The sequence below is a fragment of the Nyctibius grandis genome, chromosome 31 (assembly GCF_013368605.1).
Source record: "Nyctibius grandis isolate bNycGra1 chromosome 31, bNycGra1.pri, whole genome shotgun sequence".
Lineage (NCBI taxonomy): Eukaryota > Metazoa > Chordata > Aves > Nyctibiiformes > Nyctibiidae > Nyctibius > Nyctibius grandis.
This window is the reverse complement of record NC_090688.1, coordinates 1,955,623-1,968,521: the sequence shown is the minus strand read 5'-3', so window position 1 is coordinate 1,968,521 and position 12,899 is coordinate 1,955,623. Positions and strand designations below refer to the sequence as shown.

General features: G+C 51.9%; 1 protein-coding gene across 1 annotated transcript in view; it reads right to left on the bottom strand.

The window, feature by feature from the left end:
- The window catches only part of ADAMTS10 (ADAM metallopeptidase with thrombospondin type 1 motif 10), a 56,946-nt gene extending 44,824 nt beyond the window's left edge, over positions 1 to 12,122 (bottom strand). Inside the window, exon 1 of the mRNA XM_068420497.1 lies at positions 11,934 to 12,122. The gene's annotated coding sequence lies outside the window, so the exon portion shown is untranslated. The remainder of the gene's footprint in view (positions 1 to 11,933) is intronic.
- Between the last annotated feature and the right edge of the window lie 777 nt (positions 12,123 to 12,899).

The window sequence follows — 12,899 nt, the reverse complement described above, 5'->3', positions numbered from 1 at the left end:
CAGCACTAAAGGTCTGGTATATACCTTATACCGGAGGAAAGGAGCTCAGAATAAACGGGAACCCTTTGTCCTGCGGCAAAGCCCCCTAGGAAGCACAGACCGACCAGTGACCTGGGCTCAGTTACCTGATCTCTTAAAAGGAGAGCACGAAACAAAAGCATTAGCGGGGTGGTAGTGAGCAGCGACACAGAAATCCTCTCTACTCCACTTCCCCTGGCTTTAAAATACACTTTAATGACAGTCAATGCACTGAGAGAAGCACACTTGCTCTTGGACTGTATTGGCTAAACCTAAAAAAGTGATTGCAAACAAAGGACCCATTCAGTGAACTCCCCCTTATCCTCAGCTCTATCCGCAAATGGATCGTGAGATTCCATTTGTATTTGTTATTTAAAATTATTTGCTAATTGCTTCAGTGAAAGATTTTTGGCTCGCAGATAATTTCCACTCAGTCTGGGGCAATTATACAAAACTCAGAGCGCTGGAGAGTTGCATAAAGCCTGTGGGTTTTGTTTCTATCCAGCAATTAGATGACGTATGCAACGAATATGGCACATATCTAATTCCTGCCTGGAGAATCCCAACCACCTGAACGGCGATGCTCTGCTCCAGAGCAGCAAAATGCAAACGTTCCTGCAAAGGCGACAGATAAATACATCCTGAAGTCTGACTTCAGAGCGGTGACGCAGCAACGACTCGCAGAGCAGCAGCCGGCGCCGGAGCACGGCGGGGAAAGGCAGGATGGATGCTCCTGAGCTGCTGGGAGGACGAGGCTGGGCTGGAGAGAGGAGGATGGTGCTCTTTGAAAAGTTGTCACTAGCCATGGCATGAGCGTGGTCCTCATCCCAGTAAGGAAACCCTTGGAATAACGTCATTAACCCTTGCCTCGCTCTGCTCTTGGGTGTTTTAAATAGCAAAGACTAACTACTGGCGAGGACTCAGGGTGGGAGAGCCCGGGAGTCTGCAATTTATTTTTACTTCTCTTTTCCCATCTTTACTGCGCAGTTAATGATATTTGTGCTGCAAGGACTTGGAATAACACCCATCACAGGCCAGAGACTACATAGGTGAGGTACAAGAAGAAATCAGAGAGATGATTCCTGCCCCAATAATTGATCTAAATAAGTTAATGATTTTTTCCTACTAGACAGAAATGCTGGGAGGATTAATTATGCGTCTTTAAATCACAATTTGGAGTTCCACATTTTAAATGTTAAGATTTTTAAATGTTTATTTACAGTTCAAAATGGCCAAAGACCTTCAGGGAGGCCTCAGACTGGTCTCCCCAGTCACACCTGATGCCACTTGCCAGGTTGGTTTCTTCAAAGTCCAGTCACAACACCAGCCTCGAAGACTGCGCATATGATCAGCAACCATGAGAATAAACTGCCCGATGGGGGAAAAACTGCCTAAATCTCATTTCGGGCTGCTCTGCTCACCCATAACTGGTAAAGGGAAGCAGGCAGAGGAGGCAAGAAGGTTGGGCAGGAATTCTTCTGCCCTCTTCCACCACGACACGAGGATGCTGAGATCAGCACCGTGGCTGCACAGGGCCGTGTCCACCCGGTGACAGCATCCTCTGGAGCGTAGGTGCCGCGGATGCTGCAAGCTGCTCTGCGCCTGCTCCCCGCAGGGCTGCAGGAAGGGAACTGGAAAAGGGAAAGGGTGAAACGAAAGCCAGGCGTGCTGCAGCCCTCTCCTAAGTCAGCATTTTTCAGCATCTATTAAAGCTCGAGATTCCAGCTTTTCAATCCTGTCACGGCTCCAAGGTCTGTGGACAGAAAGCCGCTCAGCTGAAGTATATTTTCTCCTGGGCTTCACACTACTGATTTTTCCTGTTTTCCAGCTGTTGAACCCGCTTCCTCAAAGCTGTCGTTATTTCCCGTCCTTCCTCCGCCTCTCCGCAACCCTGAGCTGCGGCACTCGTCACTGCTGCCCTCGTCTCCCCTCTGCCCTTCCCCTTCAACCCTGGCTCCTCGGCATCCCCCGGAACAGGGGCCGGGAGGGGAGCTGCAGGCAGCCAAGACCCCGCAGCCTCGACCTTGGGGGAAGGAGACAGGTTTGGAGCAGGAATTACAACTGAAAAATTCCCGTAAGCCAGGCTGGGGGAAGGGCCCGGCTTCGATTCCTCCCTGCACACAGCAAGGAAAAACATGGCCCCTTCCCAGCGGCGCTTCACTTCCGAGATCCCGACGAGCCCGTCTCCCACAAGAGGAGGACCCGTAACAACAAGCAGAGAGCTGGAGCGCGGGCTCCACGGCTGCTTCAATACGTATAAAGTCTTTCATAACCTCACTTTTCAGATCTTGCTTTCTGAGCGGCAGCGACTGGCACATGCCAACAAGCCTGAGTGGCCCAGGACTGGCCAGGGTCTCGTGGGTTGGGATGGAGGGGCCGCGGGGAGGCCCGGGGCACGGGGTGACCTCTCCGGTCTCGTGCCTCCTTCGCTTGGGCCGGTTCCGATTCGCTCCTTCCCGAGGAATTCGTTGTCCTTGGCAAGCGCCGACGCTCCCGGCTCCCCGCGCCAAGGTGGCTTTCGCCACGTGAACCCGTGGGCCAGGCCGGGCCGGGCCGCCCGCGCGAAGAGGCGGCGGCGGGGACGAGGGGGCTGATGCTGCCGGGGGCCGGTGCCGGCTTTGAGGTCGCCTCTTCCCACACCAAAAACACGCGAGAAGGAGGGGGCTGAGGAAGGGGTTTAAAATTCAAGCTGGAATAAAGCAAAGAGAAGAGGGGGAAAAAAAGAAAAACAGATGACAACTGTTACTAATTTCAACATCGGGGCTGCAGACAGAATTCCCTGAAAGCCTGGCTTTTTGGCCTGGGAGGCAGCTTTATGGGAAGGTAATAGGAAGCAGATGGGCTCTGCTCGGGGCCAAGAGGAAGGTTCAAGGTGCCTCCTAGTGCAGAGAAGAGGAATTTAACTGCTTTTAAAGATGCAGGGCCTGGCGGCTTCCAGGTTTCTCATCCAACTTTTGCAAATTATGAGCTCAGGTGTCCTTTTCCCTTTTTTGAAAGAGAAATAAATACAAACACAGATTTCTGCTTCCAGTTTTTCCTGGTGGGAGGAAATACTTGCAGCGTACCCCCCACCTCCAGCCCCCAGCCCTTCCACCATCTTCCCGACGTGCGAGCAGCGAGAGCAGCGCCCCCTTCACCCCAAACAGCGTTTCTGGGCTGTGCTATTAGCAACAGCGCTAACAAATGAATGAAAGCCACTGGCCTTCATGGTTACTTCTTCTTTCTTCTGTAAAAGAGGGTACTTCCACATCCTAACCATGCCAGGGTTATCGCGATGCCATGACCTGCAGCTTGACCAGCTTCGGTCCTGCCTAGGGGCTGAGCAGCCCTTGAGACCCCGCAGGAGGGCAGCTACGTGGCCGTCGTGCGCAGCCCCTGCAAACACAGCACCGTCGAGATTTCTGCTCCTCCGTCCACTCAACTTGAAATTGTCCTACCAGTCCAAAAGTTATCATCGGCGGGGAAATAGGTGCAAACATACGGCTTGCTCCAACAGGCCTTATTTTCTTTGGAAACCAAGCTAAATACAGTGGGGACTGCAGGGTGCTGGGATGTGTGGCTCACGGACTGTGCCAGTGCCATGGAAAGGCGCTTGGCAGCAGCATCGCCAGATTTCTCAGGCTTCTCCCACCACCTGCATGGACCCCCCAGTTCTGCGCAGCGGGCTCTTACCCTCCTGCCTGTTATCACAGCTGCCCACCGCGGCCGCGCAGCAAACCTCGCAGCGCCTGCTCATGGATGCTGATCCTGAAGTCACCACGTTTTCTGGAAAAACAGCCCCTTTCTCACCTGCTGTTCTGCTTTATGAATAACCACAAGTTTTGGTTGTAAACCCTCAGGGTCAGATCTACTTCCCAAACACTGCCATAAGGCAGAAGGACAACTCCTGCGCGTGGTCTCTGAGGACTGTCCTGGTTTCAGCCCATGCTGCTCCCCTCAGGGACACTCAGAAAACCACCACGTGCCTGTTGCTGCCTGGCCCACAGAGCTGAGCGCCACTGTGGTCACAGCGAGGGGACACCTGGACCACCAGCCACATCTCCTGCACCAAGGTCTCCAGCACACACCTGAAGGCAGCCAGCAGAAAGCCACCCCCAGTGACCTAGGCCAGCCTTTCTGACACAAAAAAAAAAACAGAGTCAGGTGGCTCCGGCCAGATATAAGAAAACCACATACCAAAACTAGAGTCTTCAAGGAAAACTAGTCATTTTCTTGCCCTTTCAACCAAGTCCATCAAACATCAACTTCCATTCAGCTGACCTACATGCCTAATTTATCAGGGTCCTTGGTCCAGATCAGAGGAGTGGGCAATGTCAGCCAGTCAGTACCAGAGCAAGAAACCAGAGCTCAGCCCTTACAGCTGGGCATGGATGGGGCCTGTTTGCAGCTCACGGCCAAAGGGGACATCTCCTTCCTCTCCCAGCACCGCACCCAGCTGCTCTCCATACCACCAGCTCTCCCATCTCTCCTCACCGTCCGTGGCATAAGGAAGGGAAGGGAAGGACAAGGCAAGGATAAGGAAAGCCACCGACAACACTCCTGCCTCCTTTCCTTGAAACTGCTCCCAAATCACTGCTCACCATTTCCACATCCCTCCTCCTCACCACCTCGACTCCGCACACCCCAGGGTACGGAAACAGGCACGTCCCTCCCTCCAGGCGCTGGGTTGCCCATGCAGCCGTGTGCTTGCCGCAGGCTGGGGGGCTGCTGGCCCGCTGCACTCTCCTGGGGCGGTGGGTGTTTCGTGGGTGCGCAGTCACCATCCCAGCTCCTGGCAGGTTCCTGCATGTTCCTGAGGACAGAGTAAACAACGCTGCTCCCCCTCACCATGCTGCACCTCCTGCGGCGTGGGGTGAGAGGCCGGGCGGGCGGTGAGCACGCGGGTGGATGCAAAGATTCCCGAGACCTGCCCGTCTTTCAGCCAGAGACTGTCCTGATATTCCCGACAAAATATCTGGCTGCATTGCTAAACTGAAAACATGCTGAGTTTCAGATGGCAGAAGGCTTTTTGCAGTCATCCTGCCAGCATGACAGGACTTCCACTGGCAAGTCATTTTTTAGCTCTGGAGTAGCATTATGGGTTAAAAACAGAAAAATCAGCATTAAGTAATGAGCAGCTCACTGCTAGGAGCATCGGCTGCAGAATGTGAAAAAATGGGTTAAAGTCACAGGCCTGAAGAACTGAAAACAAGAGCTTGAACCTTAATCTGCTTCGCTGCTCCAAGCCTGGCCTCTCTGGGGGCACGGCAAGCAAAGAATTAGAAACATGTAGTTATCACTGCTCACCAGCAAACAGCAGCCTCCAGCCCTGGGATGGTTACTGCCAACACTGCTCTGCAGCAACCCTTTAGGATCCCTTCACCATCCCTCTGATTGCTCCTATTATCAAGCCCACACTGGAGGAAGGACAAGGGCTTTTGCCTTTCCCTCTCTCGCTGGCATCCACCAGGCTGAGAGGGGACCTACGGCACTCGCTGCAGCCCACCTCGCTTGTAAGGGCTGTTTCAGCTCGCTCCAAGAGCGGTTCTTTGCAAACACCCACCCCAGAGACCGCGGGGCCAAATTTAGAGTTTGCCCAGACACAAGATGCTGCTTTCGCACTGTTTAAATATGATCCAACCCCATCCAAAGGCGCTCACCAGCAACGTGGGAAATCCAGACTGATGCTACCAGTCTGAACCTGAGAGGCAAGGGGGTTGGAGCCCGGGTCTCTGTCCCCCCCACCAGCACCCTGGTACCAGCCTGGGTGAGCAGGGGAACACCCCCCGCTGCCTTCGGACCACCAGCTCCCTCGTACAGGCTCGCTGCCACGCTCCACGCTGGGCCCTGCTGTGCTCTAGCCGGGCACACCCTCGATCCTTTTGTACAAGCAAGCTTCACAGGGGCTTGGGCTCACTCCAGTACTGTGTGGGAGTATTTTTTTTTTTAAAAAAAATGAGAATTGTTTTACACTTAAGTCTATTCAGTGCAATCTTGGTGAGGAAAGGACTGAATTACCCCCTTGCTCCTCTCCAAAATCCAACGGGATCTTTAATTTCACCAGCAAAGGGGCAAAAGAAACTCATGACGAAGCAAGGGCGTACGAGCGGAGAGCTGGGAGGACCGACCTCTTTCTGACACCGATTGCTTGGCTTTCTGGAAATACTATCTCTGTGTTACATAAGGATCTGGCCCTATCTGGAAAGCCGGGGTCATTGCATCTCTCCAAGTGTGGTAAAACGCCCGGAGGTCCTCAGCAGGAAAGCAGGAGAGAAATGCCAGCTCGTATCATCCCCAGGGAGGGGCATTCAGCATGGGGCAGTGCGAGCCCCAGGGCTGAGCCCAAATCAAGCTGCTAGGACCAGTCAACTTCGGCCAGATGTAAGGTAGCTACCGAGCAACCCAACGCTCCCAGCCTTGGACTTCTTTTGCTTTAAGGAGATGACTCCACCAAGCAGGTCCACTTTCAGACGGGACTTATGCAATAGTTTGGAGCCACTCCATGTGACCCAGACTTGCTGGCCCCCTGCCACAACTCTCCTTGCTGGCTTCAGCCACGCACAAAACAGCAGAATTCAAAAGACAACCGAGCAGTCATTAAAGGAAAACGCATCTCGCCTACCATACAGTGCCCCTGCCAACTACACCCATGCACCACGCATGTAAGTATGTACGTGTCATCCACATTCATGCAGATCATGACTGCAGCTGTTTGTGTGTGGCTGTGCACGAGGATACACGCTACCTGCAGGCACGTCTCTGTTCGGTACCCACACGCCCCTCTGCAAGCCATCACGGACTGCTGATACCTCTGGATATGCCATGCACGAATGCTGTTTTTATATCTGGCATCTCCACATCTGTGTGACTGCCTTCTGCCTTCATAAAACTACTCCTTCTTTCTGTGGGGTTCAGCGCAGCCAGGAGAGAATCCAGATCTCCTGGGCCTCCGCACAAGCAGCTCCCTTCCCCTGCTCCTGCTGTTCCCCTGCACCAGCATGGAGCAAGCAACAGGGCTCTGCTGTGCTCGGGGTGCCAGGGAACTGCCCCCAAGGCTCTCGGGAAGGTCAGGAGCACCCACACCTCTGAGCAGGCAGGGACGCAGACGCAGATGCAGCCACTGAATCAGCCCAGCACAGCCATGTGCATCCCGGCAGAGCTGGCTCCGGCAGCAGCCCTTCAGCAGTCTTTGTGCTTACACAACCCAGCAACACAAGGCACCGAGCCCTGGGGTTGCATAAAGACAAACACCCTCCTGTGCCAACACAGTGCTCCACTCACCTGTGTAACCGCCACCAGCTCTCTCCAGGAGGGGTCTAGTCTCAGAAAGGGACGTGCTGTCTGTCCCACTTCAGGCAGTAGCACGTTTTATACAGTTATGCCTTACAAAGACCTGTCACAGCTCACACATCAAGTGTGGCACCCTAAATTTGACTCCTTCATCAACCTGGCCTTAGGGCAGGGCCATACCCCACAAATCTGTAGTGCTGTACCTGTGCTGGGACCCTCTAACAAAGAGATGTCTAGTGGTCAGACTGGAAGTTCTATGCTAGAGGGCAGAGCCCCACTACAGCCCCTCTCATCACCTGCCACACCACATGCATCCGTGGTACAGCACAGTCTCATATGCTGAAGCTGGGGAGACAAGAAAGCCCCACTGAGCTTCCCAAGAAGAGCATCTGAGGTGCCTCCTGGTACCCAGAAGGGCTGTGAGAAGCACCATGGGACCTGCAGTGAGCACAGAGATCAGCAGCTCCTTCTACACCACCACAGCTCAGCATCCCCATCCCCGGCACGGCACTGTCTAACGCTGCACCCAGCAACAGCACAGCCCTGGACAAGGGAAGGGATCCACAGCACTGCCTGTCTCCAGCACCCCTTGCTGATTTGGTCCTGCCAGACTGAATCAAAGAATGACTGATGCTGGAGGGAACTCAAGGGGATCTCTGGTCCTACCTTGCTCTCAGAACAGGGTTAACTTTGACATTTCATCACAAAACCCAGGCTGTCTCGGGGGTCACATACAGAAGTGGCTTGGAGGAAAGGCAGTGAGCTCTGGAGCAGGACCCCAAAGCAGCAAAGTCAGTTTGGACCGCGCTGTCCTTCCAGGAAATCAGAAACATGTCCTTTCAGAGAAGCAGCTGCATTGCGGTGACACAAAGAAAGGGAGAGGAGCCCTGGCTGGCCAGAGAGGTGGCTCATCCTGATCTGTTCTACCTGCTTGGCTGTGTGCTTCCAGCACCTCGGGACCTCGGCTCCCCATCCACAGATGCGCAGGCAGCACCCAGCCTCCCAGGGCACCGAGAGCACGGTAACGCAAACACACAGCCCAGCTTCTGCCGCCGTCCCCGCAGCCTCCCCGCCTTTCAAAGTCTCTCTGCCAGCAGGTGAATGCTACCAGCTTCATGTCACAGCAGGACAAACCAAGGCAAGCAGAAAAGTGATTTGGTGACAGCCCAGCAGGCAGTCTGGGCCAGAGCATGGGGGTACCCCCATGCAACCACCCTGGGGCCCTCTTCATGCAAGGCAGCATGACCCTGACAGCAAGCACCCACAGACCCCAAGACACGTTACCACGGAGGAATGAGCCAGGGGAGCTCTACAGCGGGCTGAAGCCTTGCAGAGCACATCAGGCTATGGACTCCCTCCAGCCCTTACAGATCTGGAAGATCTGCAGATCATTTCCAGGCTCTGACTCCCTTAAGCAAGCTCCGTGAGATCTGCTGCGCAGAGGGTTTACGGGCCCTTTTTCCCCTCCCTGCAGGTTCTCTGTTCAGGGAAACATATGGCCCAGATGGTTTGGATTTGATGGGGTGTAGCAGGGTGCAACAGAAAAGATGCCGACTCACAAGCATGTGTGGCTTCCCAACAAGGAAGCTGCAGCCCAAAGACCACTGAGTACATTTCTCTGTGCCTGGCTGTGGAGGAGCTGCCTTTGTTCACAGCAAGGGAAAAAAAGAGCCACTAACCCTGATAGGACTGAACTCATCGTTTGCGGTGTGGTTTTGACTGAAGCCACTTTGGCTTCGGTCCTGGTGAGGTCAGTGGCACAACTCCTACAGCGAGAGGCCAGGATTTCACCCCCAAGTTCAGCTCAGCTGGAACCAACATTCATGAATGTTTGAGCTCAGAATGATTTGCAGAACTGCACAGGTATAGATTCATTTTAACTCATTGTCCCTTTAAAAATGAAGCTATGATGGAAGAGTAAGAAACACAATAGCACTAACAGTAGGTTAGGATGATAAACAGAAGTGTAAAGATGCTGAATAGTCAGACACAGCACACCCCAAGCATTCTTTTCCCAGCCTGAGAGAATGCAGAAGGTAAGAGAGTAGCAGCAGTGGAGCAGCCGGATGGAGACCCTGCGCTTAACACGTGCTGCTGACATTGCTCCACTGAAGTCAGATGGAGCTAAAATATTTTGGCAGAGTTTCTCATTGGAGAATCTCCCAAGTCTTGAATTGGTTGCAGACTTAATTGAAGGCACTCTCAGTAACCAAGATGGGAAAATTTGCTTTGATGGCGTCCCTTTAAAACCTCCTTCAGTGTTGAAAAATGAGTCTGTATCCAGGCTGGTGGTTTTCCGTGTTTCTCACTCCCCAAACACTTCATGAGATCCGACCTGCTTACAGATTCCCAGGAAATGCTTGTAACTACTCGCCTTGCAAACATTTCCTATGGTGGTGGGGTCAAGGAAAGCTCTTTTTGACTTGCATATCTTTACCACATCTGAGCTGACATCACCCCAATCACTAGTGAATTGTTTCTGAAAACTTGACAAATTTGGTCCAAATTCTGTTTGTTTTAAGTTCATTTGTGTTAACTTGAGATCTAGGCAGGACAGGACGTGACAAACACATCCTGCGGTGTTTCTGGCTTAGAATGAACTAATTGCTGGAAACTTGGCAAGAAAAGTAGTTTTTGGAGTCGGGGGTTTCAGATAAGCTTTAGAAAAGTGCTTGAACGGAATCATCCCCTGGGTGGGCCTGATGAAACCTGTGCTGAAAAGCCCTCCATGGAGCTGCTCCTCTGGGCAGCTGAGCCCACGCTGTCTCTGGACCAGGGCTTCACATGATGATAAGCGTACCTACTCCTCCCTGTTAACAGTTTCTGGGTGGCCTTGAGCCATGGGCGATAGCAGAGCCTCTCACGTTACAGGTTTCCACGTTGGTACTTAAAAGGCCTCTCACATGACGAGCAGACACTGTTTATGTTGAGCAGGCAATACCTTCCCGTAGGGCTACACTTCATCCCATCGACTGCTTGCTCAGTCGCAGCTTATCGGGGTCTTCTTCTGCCAAATGAAACAGTTCAGCCCCCGAGTCTTATCTGGGAAAAGCATGATTTACAGGAGATGACAGGACCTTTCCCATTCCACCCAACAAGCAGCTGCTCGGGGAATGCAACTGGAGACGCGCCGACAAGCGCTGGGTTTTCAGGGATGTAAGGAGGAGAAGGGAAGGAGAGGGTGCTGCCGTGGGGCGAAGTAGGAACAACGGGAAGCTGAGGATGGAGCAACCGGAGCACTCGGCATGTTCCATATATGGAGAAACTTCGTGACACTGGAACAACCTCCCAAGAACTGGAGGAAGCCTCACTGACAGAGGCATTTCAAACTAGTCTGGGCAAGGCTATGGCGAGCAGAGCAGAGGGAACACCCCTGCACCGGCTGGGGAATTACCTGGGCACCCGACAAAACATTCCCCCTTCTACCATCCACAGCACCATGGAGACCAGAAACGAACAAAAGGCTTCCAAAATCTTCCTGCTATCACCTGTCACGCACTAGATCGCATGCTGGCACCACGTGAGCTCTGCTAACAAGAATATTAATGAACAGAATAAGAACCAGATCTCTGGTGTGGCTGAGCTACCTCCAGCCAATATGAGTATTGGCACAGACTGAAACAGGAAAACAAACACCCCCCGAGGTTTATATCCCTGTGTGTGCTTGACCAGAAAAGTCCCCAAAAATGAGCCTCCGTTGGAAATTTTCAATTTTGCCGCACAGCCGCGGCTGGCGCTGAAGCAGGGTACCTGCCCCGGCGCGCGGCTCCGGCCAGCCTCCCTCTTGGTTTGATTCTTCCCCTCTGGAAGATATTTGCCAAGGTTATTTTATAAACTCTTTTCTATTTATAGCACAGCTCCTTCAGCTCTAATGAGATAATCTTCTGGCATTTCACCATCGCTAATATTTACTTTGATGTTTAAAAATAACATGTTCTGAGGGATTAATCTTTTTAAAAAAAACCTTTAAAACATAATCAAAGTGAAGAAATATACGGCTGGTGTGACGGGGCCAAACGCCTGGTGATACACACGAAGTTAATGACATTGCAACTTTTTCAGGGCAGACAGTTTATAATCCTCTGACCACATCGTACAGGAGGGAAAGAGGCATTGGCAGCTCCCGAAGATGGAAAGAGACAGCGAAAGGAGGGAGCGCAATATGTGTTTATTCTCAGGAATGAAGACAGCAAGGAATGTCTAATTCTGCAACAGGGATTAGAGCTTGTTGCTTTCTGTAACTGAGAGTTTCTCCCACGGCAGCTCCGCAGAAGAGAATTATATTTTAGAGCAGCAAACGTGCGATCAGATGGCTTAATGCGATTAAAAAAAAAAGAGCGGAGCGGTGTGAGGATCGGGGGAGGCGAGGGAGACAGCGCGCGAGCGCAGCTGCCTGACTCCTGCTGTCTGCAGACGCTTTGAAACACAACCCTGCATTTTTATGGAAACTCTGAATGTTGGAGAAGGGTGAACATGGTTTTCATTCTCATAAATGTTTTTCCAGCGTGCAATGCTCTTCGGGCTCATTCCTTCTCCAGGGAGACGGTTCTGATTTCAAAGAACATTCGCGTTCCCTCCACCCCAGACCACCCCACTCCAACCTCAAAGAGTCTTCTCTGGAAAAATTATTTTAAAGAGTGTTTTACCTTTTCTAGTGTTTTCCCTTCTTTCTTCTTTTTCCCCTTTTAATTCCTTGAGCTTTTTTTTTTTTTTTCCTCTTTTTCCCAGCAGCAGCCAAAAGCTTCTCTCTCCCTTTCAGTCCTACGCGCGTCAGAAAGTTTCCAGGCTGAGGGTTTATGTCGCCTTCCTCAATAACCTTCTTCTGTCAGACACAGGCAGCGTTGGAGCTAGAGGCTTTGCTGAAAAGTCTCCTTTCAGGAAGTGAGCAGTAATAAGAGAGCGGCTCGGAGGCAGCATGTATAGGGGCTGCTCAAAAAAAAAAAAAAAAAAAAAGAGAAAAAAAACTTTGCTCAGGAATTTTGCCAGGATTATCCAAAAAAAAAAAAAAATCCCCAAACCCACAAGGCTGTTAAAGTCCCGCCCTGACTGCTGACATCAGTGCAGAAGGCAGGTCTTGCCTCCAACAGTATAAAACTAATCAGCTAAGCTTTTCTGCAAAGGAGCAGGCAGCGATCTGCCCGGGGCAGCCCCGGCTACGCAGAGCCCCGGAGGCGACTCAGGCAGTTCCCGGGAGGATAAAAAACCCCAATAAAAGCAAGAAAGCAAAGAGGTCAGGCTGATGGTGGCAGACAGAACGGATAAAGCAACAGGATTTTTGGTTTTTTCCCCCCAACAAGGAACAACACTCCCATCCTTCATTTTAACCATAGCTTTCAAAATGCTTTTAAAAAGCCAGCACACGGCTGATGAAATGGCCTTAACAAAGGCAGTTGTGCTCTACAGTAATGTTACATAGTGGCTTTAAAATTCAAAAAGCCTTTAAGAATCTGCTAATGTTTTAAGAAGACCTTTCCCTCCTGAGTTACATCATTTTAACCCTCCTGAGTTACATCATTTTCAGCCTCCTGGCTCTTGGGATGCTGTAATTTCTCTTGTTCTGCTGCCGCTGAGGAGCGTCCCACAGAGGACAATACATTTCTAAAGTAAAGAAT